This window comes from Psammomys obesus, unplaced genomic scaffold, assembly GCF_907164565.1.
Source record: "Psammomys obesus unplaced genomic scaffold, mPsaObe1.curated_primary_1811, whole genome shotgun sequence".
In the NCBI taxonomy this organism is placed as follows: Eukaryota; Metazoa; Chordata; class Mammalia; order Rodentia; family Muridae; genus Psammomys; species Psammomys obesus.
In genome coordinates, this window is record NW_026594462.1 from 3,908,774 (window position 1) to 3,920,367 (window position 11,594).

General features: G+C 42.6%; 1 pseudogene; it reads left to right on the forward strand.

The window, feature by feature from the left end:
* The first annotated feature begins 733 nt into the window (after positions 1–733).
* Positions 734–2,700, forward strand: LOC129685564 (heat shock cognate 71 kDa protein-like; annotated as a pseudogene).
* The last annotated feature ends 8,894 nt before the right edge of the window (positions 2,701–11,594 follow it).

The following is an 11,594-nucleotide window of genomic DNA, read 5'->3' on the forward strand; positions in this document are numbered from 1 at the left end:
AGTCAGACAAACAGACAGACAGACACACACACACACACACACACACACAAACAAGTCACTGACAGGTCACTTCCTGTTCACTGAGATGACAACAATCAAAGCAAACCACAAATGTTGTCAAGGAAGAATAAAAACTCAAACTCTATCCTATTGCTAGCAGCATTATAAAATGTCTCAGCCATTTTAAAAAATCAGTTTTTCTATTTGTCTAAAAAAAAAAAAAACCCAAACATTGAGTCTCTTATTAAATAAATGCCCATGAGATATGAAAACACACCAAGGGTCTAGAGACATGGTTCAAAGTTAAGTGCACTTGGTGGTCTTCTAGAGGACCAGAATTTGGTTCCCAGCACCCACATTAGGTGGCTAACCTCTAAATATAGATCCAAGTGTCCTGATGCCCTCTTCTAGACTCTGAAGGCACTAGTACTCATGTACACATACCTACATACAGATACACACACATGCACATAATTGAAAAAATTAAATAAATCTAAAACAAAAAACCACACAAGTTCTTAGTAATGGCAGATGATGAGCAAAATAGTCGTTCATAGCAACATTATTCATAATGATCAAAAGCGAGAACAATGAAAGTGTTCAGCAACCAAATGAACAAATAGATAAAATATGATATATTCATTTGAGGAACTAATATTCAGCCATGAAAGGGTTAAAGGGTTAATGTATGCTGTGATATGGATAAGCCTGGTAAAATTATGCTTAATCAAAGATGCCAGTCACGGAAGGCTGCATACCATGTAATTCCAGGTACATGAACTTTTCCAAAACAGCCAGATCCATAGATCAGAGAAAGTATGGGCAGCTGCTGAGAGAGTAAAGGAGTGGAGGTGAGAAGAATTGTTAGAAGGCAAGGGGTTTATTCTGTACAGATAAAGCTTCTTTTGTAGATAGAAATGCTGCATGACTTTGGGAATATACTAAAACATTGAGAAATAGCACTCTTCATAAGAGCAAATTTTACAATATGTCTCAATTTAAATAGCCTGCTTGAAGAGAATGAAAAAAAAACATAAAATGTATATCTGATAAAGGCTTGTTGTCCAAATTATCAAGAACTCTTTAATTTAACAAAAAGCAAATAGAAAATGTTCTTTTGTTTTGTTTTTCCAGACAGGGTTTCTCTGTGTAGCTTTGGCTATCCTGGACTCACTTTGTAGATCAGGCTGGCCTCGAACTCACAGAGATCCATCTGCCTTTGGCTCCCTCAGTGCTGGGATTAAAGGCTTGTGCCACTGTGCCCAGGTAAATATTCTTGAAACAATTTAAGAAAATGGGTCAGGGTATTGAATAGACATATTGCCGAGGGTGACCAACTGATCTCTAAATAGACTTATGACCAGCTCAACAAGAAGGATAGCATGCCTGATTCTAGAAACCTAGACATGTAGGGTGAGTAAAGTCACAGATCTCAGAGGAGAGCCTACAACACCACTTTATTAAACCAGCGCAATTCCTAACTACATTCTCAATATTTGTCCTTATACCCACAGGTAAGTATGGCCTCACTCGTCATCAAGAATACTTCTCTTTGCAACAGAGAAAATTACAGAATATCACAATTAGTCAAAATGCAGAGTGGCTGAGCCCAGACCCAAGGGGCACATCTGCAAAACGATATCCCACACGTAAGCATCAGGGAACACTGAGGAAGAGGAGGAGGAAAGGATCGGGCAGTTTGTTCTGTCTCCCAGGAAAGTCAGAAGCTACACCCGTGAAGTCTCACCAACCTGACTGCCTAAACACAATCTGAACAAGGAGTTTACTAACAGGCATGCCATCGTGGGCAGGGACTAAGGAATGCTGAGAACAAGACTGTCTTCTCCGGGGAAGAGTACATCAATTGTTTACCCCGTTCCGAAGGGTTAGCCCTGAAACCATACATATAAGTAACGTTATGCTGAGTAGGCAGGTTGTATTTATGTATTTAGGAATGCATACGATACATGTATCTATATCACAACAATTAATGAAAAAAAAAGCCATGAAGGTGAAAGAAAGTAATGAAGGCTAAATGAGAGAACTTGGAGGGAGGATATGGAAGAGGGAAATAATGTAACTATATTGTAATCTCAAAAAAATAAAAGAAATATTTTAATAATAAAGTTTGAACTCACAGGCATACCTCCAGCACCTCATGGTGTCCCTCAGATTGAAGTCACTTTTGACATTGATGCCAATGGCATCCTCAAGGTTTCTGCTGTACATAAGAGCACAGGAAAGGAGAACAAGATCACTATCACCAATGACAAGGGACATTTGAGCAAGGAAGCTACTGAGCGCATGGTCCAAGAAGCTGAGAAGTACAAAGCTGAGGATGAGAAGCAGAGAGATAAGGTTTTCTCCAAGAATTCGCTGGAGTCCTATGCCTTCAACATGAAAGCAACAGTTGAAGATGAGAAACTTCAAGGCAAGATCAATGATGAGGACAAACAGAAGATTCTAGACAAGCGTAATGAAATCATCGTTTGGCTGAATAAGAATCAGATGGCAGAGAAGGAAGAAGAATCTGAACATCAGCGGAAGGGAATAGGGAAAGTCTGCAACCCTGTCATTACCAAGCTGTACCAGAGTGCTGGTGGCATGCCTGGAGGAATGCCTGGCGCTTCCCTGGTGGAGGAGCACCTCCATCTGGTGGTGCTTCTTCTGGCCCCACCATTGAAGAGGTGGATTAAGTCAGTCCAAGTAGAGGTGTAGCAATGTGCCATAGGGAAACATTTGAAGGACCCACATTTAGCAAGTTAGATGGCAGTTTTAAATCTAAGCTGCTACAATAAATTACTGGGCATTCTCAATACATGAGTGTGGAGAGGAAATAACATTGTACTTTATAAGCATTGTATCCCAAATGGAAAACGCAATGTCTCTAAAACGGGAGGAAAATGCAATGTCTAATGAAACTAAATTGGCACCATAAGAAGGAAATGATTTTAAAAAGAGAGAGAGAGAACGAAATGAGCTCAGGAAAGGATGCTCCACTGCATGTCATTAAAGACTGCAAACTGAAGCGTTGGCGTGAGCTCTCACTGCTGATGAGAATGGGTTTATTCATGGTAGTCTGCTTGAGATTCTACAATAGAACTCTAGAAACAGGGTAGTTCTTAAGCTAATTTTACATTAAATTAGCTTTACATAAAATTAGGTTCTTATGATCCTGGAAGCTGAAAGTCCACGATCCAAGTGCTTACAGGGTTGATACCTCTACTGAGATCTCTCTTCTTGGCTTGCAGCAGCTTCTTGCTTGCTGTGTCCTCACATGGTACCTATGAACTGGCAGGGCTGGGCAAGTTCCTGGGACTTCTTCCTTTTTTTTTTTTAACAAGAACTCCAGCCTTTGTTGTGTTCTTACAGCCTTACTTAAGCTTAATTGCATTCTTAAGTACTTCTTCTAACGCAATCATATATGGCATTAGGGCTTCAGCTTAGGGATTTTGGACAGGAGCATAACTTTCTCCATAATAGCATATGATCCAGCAATTATGCTCTTGGTACTTACTCAAACAAGTTGAACAAGATACCCAAGAGAAGCCTGCACATGAATGTTGACAGCATTTTTACTCCTAATTACCAGTACTTGGAAGTAATGAAAATGTCTTCCCTAGTAGCTGAGAAGATTCTACAGGTAGTATGTTTCTTCAGAACATAATGGTTTGAACATTTCTTACCTTAAAGAGATGTCTAACTAGAGCCTGACATATGACATCAGCTTTCTTATTTATCGTTTTGAAGACTACAAAACAACATAAATTTCTGGTGCCAAGTGCCAACATAAATTTCTGGTGCTCAGTGCTGAAAACCCATGATTCTTTGAAAGGTTGAGCACCAGCTTGTATCTCTGGCTCTATGTTCCTGTGCTCTCCTGTAGTAGTGCTGGGCCTAGCCATTAGCTTCCCAATAATGGAACCTTTTTAAAGGTATGTGCCTATTCCCAAAGTTGAAACACAGCATAAGATGCTAATCTTTATGAACAGGGAGCCATCTCTAGAGCATGGATGAAATCCAGCCATGATAAGCAGTTTGCCTGTGCCCCTCAACTTCTGCTCCTAGGTTCTAAGGAGATGGGATGATTGTTACATTCCCCAACCCTCAGCTATGCTGACTGGTAACAGAGTCTTTCCTTTATCACTTATGTTACTGAGAGATGCTACTGCGCATCTCTGGAAGTGAAAAGGAACATTGTGTGTGTGTGTGTGTGTGTGTGTGTGTGTGTGTGTGTGTGTGTATTTACATCTGGAATGTATGGCTAAAAGGCAAGAATGGATCTGACAATAGAAAACCAGGAAGTGCCTTTACAGATGTTTTACTGTATGACACACTGACTATTCTTTTCCTGGCTTGGACACTCAGGTCTCTAATACTAAGACATTTGGCCAACCTCCTTACGGAACCATCTAATAAGAACAAGGTGGTAGCCACTCTCTCTGCTGATCAAAGGAGCCTGGCATTTCGGTTAGTAGGAAGGCAGATTTTGCACAATCATCGAGTTTTCTTTGGCACTTACAGGCTTATTTATTAGAGTAATATGGGGGGGGTGCGCAACTCTGAGGACTGAACCCAAGGTTCCACCACATATGCTAAGCACATGCTGGCCCTTCTTCCCCCACACCAAAATTCAAGCAGGTATGTTTTAGGCTGTTAGCAGAAAAAGTGTATCGTGTTTGATGTCCACGCCCATCATGAATGTACTTCCTAGGCACGGCCACTCTGAACTAGGCACCCAATGGAACAGAGGACACAAAGGGTAGAGGAGAGTGTCCTTGTGATGAAAATGATTTAATTCCCAGAGCTGATCAAGTCCCTTCTTTCCCAGGCTCACTTTGATATTTTACTATAAGGATAGTATTTTAGCTTAAGAACAAACTACTCTTGTGTTCCTATGTAGGAATCCTCATTTTACTGGGGACCTTGTGACGCTCTGGCTCTTCAGTGTTGGCTGGGAAAAGTGGAGGATCAGTTTCTTCCTGCTTGGATTTCAACATTACCCTAGCATGTCATTTATTTGAGGACAAACATACAGCATAGAGCTGTATTCTACAGAAGGTTACGCCAGATTTGAAATGTAGTGATATTTTTCTAGTGTGGCAATTTTTAATTGTATGGCTTCTTTCTAATTTGACTTTGAGGGCTTTCTATCCTGACTGGCAATAAGCCAAGGCAGCTACTCTGTAGGTGAGCCCAGACTATGGGCGAAGCTAGATCAGTCTGTGTTGTGTGTGATATGCAGGGGAGACATGACAATAAAATTCTTAAAGCCGAATTACTACTCACGGGTGTCAGAAAGGTCAGGGGTGCAGATGGAAATTTGAAAGCAGCAAGTAGCACAACCAGTAAAACAAGGGTGGGAGGAGGACACCAACGATTTATGGGACCACAGCTTTGCTAATATCCAGAGGCACCATCCATCATCCTTTCGGCTTCCCAGGGAGAGCTGTGGGTTGACAAGTGGGAAGGGAGAACGTGTTTACACGAACCTGGTGCTGACAGGTTTTATTGTGCTAAGTAGCTTGGATTCCACATTAGCTGTAGCTGTGTTCGGCGTGTGGTCAATAGGGTGGGGACAGGTGGGCTGTATTTCAGATCTACAGTGAGTGAACATTTTCATTTGGTCAAGGTGACTAGTACGTCCGGCTTTCAAATACCAAAGGCCTAACATGGAGGCTGAGCTAGCAGCCATATTAAACAATTACTGCTCTCTACTGTCCTCTGCTTTGGTGAGTGACACTTCTCAAAAGAAGCACTCGCTGTTAGCACAAGGAGGGTAGACATAGCACTGGCTGACAGCCTATAAGGGTTCTAGGAATTTGGGACACAGGAAGCTGGTGAACCCATGTATCTAAAATACAGGGAATAAAGGTAGTGCTGTCTTCTGTTCTTTGTATTTAGGTGTACTGACATTGACCCATATCTCATAAAGATGGCATCTCTTTATCTCTGTGTTATACATTTAGGTGGTGTTGTAGGGTAAGTTGTGTTTCCATCTGATTTCATTTATTTGACCTCTAATCTCCAGTGCTTCAGAAAAGCAAACACATTTGGAGGTAGGCCTTTATAGAGAGAATTTATTACAAGTGACGCTGTTAAGGATGTGACTGGTCCAATGTGACTGGTGCCTCTATAGGAAGCAAGAAGGATACACAAAAAGACGCTACTGAGGATATACTGAGGATGTGGGAAGACCAGGCGAGGACCCAAGGAGAAGACATTATCCACAAGCCAAGGAGAGAGGCCTTAGGTGGTCCAGCCCTGCCCAGGCTTGACCTTGGGTTACCAGGCTCCAACACTGAGAAAAATTTCTCCTATTTAAAGCAGGAAGCCTGGCATTTCATTAGGATGATTCTAGAAGACTAATACATGTGTCTTTTCTCAATTTCACAGTAAGCAAAAAGAGCATATAGTCTCCCCTTCCTGTAGCACCTTTGCATTTTGACTCTGTAGCCCCAACCAAAGACTGTGTTGACTACCGGTTGACTCTGTGGCCTGCTCTAAACAATAAAATGTGCCAAAAGTGATTTGTATGCTAAATCCAGTCTAGGCTATAAGAAATTTCACTTGTTTCTCTGGAGATCCCTCCCCTCAACCCACCCTGTGGACAGGGCAGGGTAGCTCACCCACTTCCCATCTAAGTGTGAACTTGACCCAGACGCTCTGCACAACACAGCCACATCCAGCTCAAACTGCTAAACAAACAATTGTTGGAACTACAAGTGTTTGGCAATTTGTTCTTGTTATGCAGCTAAACCAGCCAGTGCCCTGTGGATCTGATTTACTCTAGGCTAGAGCCAGGTAGTGGCTGACAGAGCACCTTGCCCAGCCTGGGTTTGCATTAACTGTGATCATGGAAAACTCAGCCCTGCCTGTAGGTCAGGAAGGCCCAGTCGAGGGTACTGGGATATTTAAGATAAAATATATTTTAAAAGTTTTATTCAGTTTTATTTTTAAGGGTATGGATGTTAAGTGTGGCCTGCTTGAGTTTGAACCCTTTTTTCATGATTTGACCAATATGTGTAGAAGATGGTCTGCTTGTTCCCCGCACCTCTCCATGCAGGTGTGCCCCGTGACATCCACTGGGAAGCCTTCTTTTGGACAGGACTGCCTGTTCTGCCTACCTTGAGCTTTCTGTGGCTGCAATGAAGACCCTACATAGAGGACCACATTAGTTACTCATGTTACCCTCTGAACGCTCTTTTAGGAGGCTTCGGTGATTTCAGACCACTAAAAAAGAGAGAGCCAGTGTCTTAGGCTTTGTGCCATTTGAAGGTTATACCTTGGCTTTCACTGTTTGAGAGCATGTGCTTTTTCATGTTGAGGCCAAACCGCATCTCTGGGAAACATTTACAAACAGGCCCAGTAGAGGTTCTGATCCATTGGAAGGTGGCCAGAGAGTCCGTCCCTCAGCTGGTTTCTCTGAAGGCCTTGGGCTGCTGTCTTCTCTGGGGCCCTGGAGAGGCCTTCTAATGGGTGCTCTGTGATGGGTAAAAAGCTAAGCTGTGGGGAGGTCCTTTGTGGCAAAGGCGGCTCGCCGGCACCGTGCCAGGAGTAATCACTGCCTTTCTCTGCTGCACAGCTATCATCTGTAAGGCATCTTGGACATTTTCTGAGACAGAGCAGTAAAGGAATCTGCCTCAGATCATTAAAGTCCTGTGTGTGGGCGATCTGTAGGGGGTTGGAGGGAAGGAGCTGCTGCAGAGGATGTTTGAAGTGGCTCTTGCCAGACGTGGATGCCCCAGAAAAGCCCAGGGCACTGGATCACATATTTCTATGTTTCAACAGTTACCAACAATCTATGCATTGTCTGCCTGCTTCCATCACTATATCTGTCACATACCTATACCTAAAACTAAATTATATGCAAACTCATGCACCCATACTTGCACTCGTGGGCACGCACACATACACACCATATAGCCTCCCTTTCTCCTCTGTGCATCTATTGTCTCAATAAAAAGACTTCAAGTATTTGGGATCCAGTTTCTTATTTTCTGTGAGCATTCACTGGCATTTTATGAGCAGAGCATTGTTGTAAGACATTCAAATGTCACTGGCTCCAAACTGGTAGGAAGCAAGGCCATAATTTGTAAAAGGATGCTGGTTTGCGTCCTAAAGTACTGTGTTTTACCACAGAACAGAACTTTTCTTCCTCCCTCATATTCAAGCCTGAATACCGACTGTTAACTTTTAGTTAGAAACAAAAATTTCCTATTCTAGTAGAGATGATTTAATCTCAAAATGTCAAGTAACCGCAAGTGGTCCAACTCAGATGTAATGTGTGAATCGTTTTAAAAACATCTAGGGGAAAACTTGGCAAGGCTGTGTCTCTGGGCAAGTGAATGCCCTTTTACCAGGAGATGCTAAGCACATGAGAGTGGATACTCAACCCGTCGCTGTTCCCATGTCCAGAGGTTGAGGACGTGTTCATCACATTCCACAGGGTGTGTTGCAGCTCTCTTCTGCTGACATCATCTGCCACTGGACCACAGATTGGGGTGCAGCTCACCAGTGATGGGCAGCAGCTGTGAGCATCGCTCTACCAATGGCCTCACTTTGCACCACGTACCAACCCATTGTCTTTGCATCAGCCTCATTTCCATTAGATTTGATTTTCCCTATGCCTTATGTCTTACTTACAGCTTGGGGGAGTTCGAATAAAAAATGGCCCACATAAGCTCATAGGGAGCGGCATTATTGGAAGCTTTGGAAGGAACAGACAAGGGTGGGAAGAATTCCCCAAACATAGAACCTACACCAGGTAGATTAACCTCCATACCCCGATGAGGAAAGTCTGCTAAGAGTGGACAAGGCAACACGGAGCTACTCTGACAACAGAGAAGTCACAAGTGCAGGTATAGATGAAGTTTTCAAAATTCAACTCACCTGTGGCTGCAGACAGGACAGGAGCCTGGTGATTCAGAGTCAGAGAGCTTTGGAAGAAGCTTTGTAGAACATAAGCATGCTTCACACATCAAACCATTGATGTTTCTTTCCATCTAGTGCCCAGGCCATGAAGTGTGCTTGGTGATGCCAGGGCAGGCTGCTGGGCAGTACCAGCCATCCAGGCATCCTGAATGGTACACATGGCAGGCTCCAGTCACAGCCTTGCTCCTTGGGTAGCAGATGCTTGCCTTCCCTTTCTTCAGAAAGCAGAACGTGTCATAGTGTTGGTGTTCAGAGACAGAAGAGGCAATGTACAGATGGCCTTCCAGAATCACAAACTTCAGAAGTATTTCATAGGTGAAAAGCTTGAGGCTGAGAGCTGGATGTTTGCTCATCTTCTGGAAAGGAAATTCAGTTGCAGCCTTTTGTCTCTCACATTAGCAGAAAACAGAGTAGAACCCAAATCCAATAACAGCATGTTTGCATATTTCCGTAAGTGAAAAATGCTCTTAGGAGCTTTGTGGAAAAGACACTATTGCAAAAAATGTTGGAACCTTGCCCATGGCATTCTGCTTTCTTACAAATGTGGCTGGACAGTGAAGATTATTGTACCACTGCTCTGATTTTTTGGCGCTGGGGGTGGAATTAAAACATACTAATTGTGTTCACAAGGCCTAACCACAAAAATTCAATATGCTTAGGAGTCACATGATGTAGAATGTGAAGTGTACATGTGAGAACAGCAGCTCAACAGATAGTCCTTCCATAGTCACTGCCTACCCCACCCTTATTCATTCTTTTGTTCGTTCATTCATTCATCCATCTAGTAATTATCCATCCACCAGTACGCTCAACCATCTAGCTTATCCACCCTTCTATTGTCTGTCCATACCTTTGTTATTTCATCTACACACATGTTGTGTGACACTACTGTTGAGAACACACGAATAAACCTTTATTTACCCCCTCATAGGCAACCGAAGATAGAGCAAAGCAATGATACCACCAGTTGAACTTTTTTGAATCAATGAGTTTATTGGGAGTTTTCACAGTATTCTGGGTGCAGGGCTGCTTTATAGGCTCATGAACCTTTAAGCCGTGGAGCTCTCTATACAACTTGTAGGCAAGATGAGAGGGTTGATAGTCTCTTTCCCTCGGGAATTCATGCTTATACAACTCTATGGAGGGAGAGACCTTGTAAATCTGGCAAATTTTAGAAACTTTCTAACAGTTTTGAGTTGTTTACTTCCTGTATCTTAGTGAATCTCCCTTTAGAACCTTCTGGGTCTAAACAAACCTTTCTTTATGACTTCTTGAATTTTAATAAGATTCTCCAAGTATGGAATGTTCCAATTCAAAGAAAATCACCATCTATCTATCAATACCACCTATCTATCTGCCTATCAATCTACTCATCCATCCATTCACTTAACCATTCATTCATTTGTTCATTAATTCATTTATCCATCCACTCATCCATCAGCTCATCTATGCATCCATCTGTATACTGGTAATCTAGCCATCCTTCTGTTTGTCTATATACTTGAAAATCTACATACTCATTCATATGCACCTTTTCATTGATCCTCGAACCTATCCATCCATCCATCCATCCATCTTCCCTCCCACTTTGATAATTAAGACATTCAGAAAGTCTGACCCAGTAATATTCAAATACCACCTGTGGACAAAGCCTTGAAAAATAAAGGAGTGATAGCAATGAAACATGTAACTCATACAAGGGAAAGGAAGATAGATTTTCAACTAATGCTACCTGGAAAAACTTGAGCAAGATTCTGAAGAATAAACTGGTATAACCAGAGAAGTCCTAGGGAACACCCACCCAGCTCTGTAATGTGGAGGCAAGTGTACTCTAGTGCAGCCTTTGGGATATTTGACTTCAAAAGGCCTTGAGAGGCATCCTATAGGTGTAGAAAACAGCCAATTGAGAGTCATTGCCACAAGTGACCTCCTCATAAACTCAAACACTCTTTCTTCCAAGCAAATCCTCCAGGAATGTATACTTACTTTATGTGCCCAGAAAGACCATCTGTTCTGCCTTTGGCCTCTGTGGGGGACTACATGTCAGTTGTCGGTGAATCTACATCAACCCGGTTCTCTTTGGTCTTCTTGCCTCCCTCAGAGTCTTCACAGCCTCCATAGCTCCTCTTCATTCATATTCTAAGGGTGGGAGCAATTGTATCTTTTTGAGTGGTGAGGACAGATCTCGTTCTCTAAGGCACTAGGTGAAGGCAGCATGCAGGGTCACCATGCTAACCCAATGGCAGAAAGCCTTCTGGGTCTATGGCCTCTAAGGCCTCAGGGGCTTGGTCGCCATGCCCATGGTCATCTGATGAGTGAGAATGAGTAACAGAGTCTCTGCAAGTAGCAGAAAGTGAATCTACACAAGGAACCCATCAATTTCTGGCTCTATTATTTTAGGAGCTGGAAGCGGCTCCTGAGACCTCAGCTGTGAGCATGTGTGAAATCCTCAAAGAATTAATAAAAATATCATATTAAAAGTATTTCAAGGTAAAATGCCAAAGATCTTTTACTCTTCTTGCTAGAATCTTCTTCAGGCCCATTTCTCCTTCCTCTACTCTTCTTAATGAGCCTTCAAAATCAACTTGCTTGATTCTAGAAATCAAGAGTCATCTCTGTGAAGGCATTCAGGCTTTCACTGAGTTACCTCTTCAGGCCAA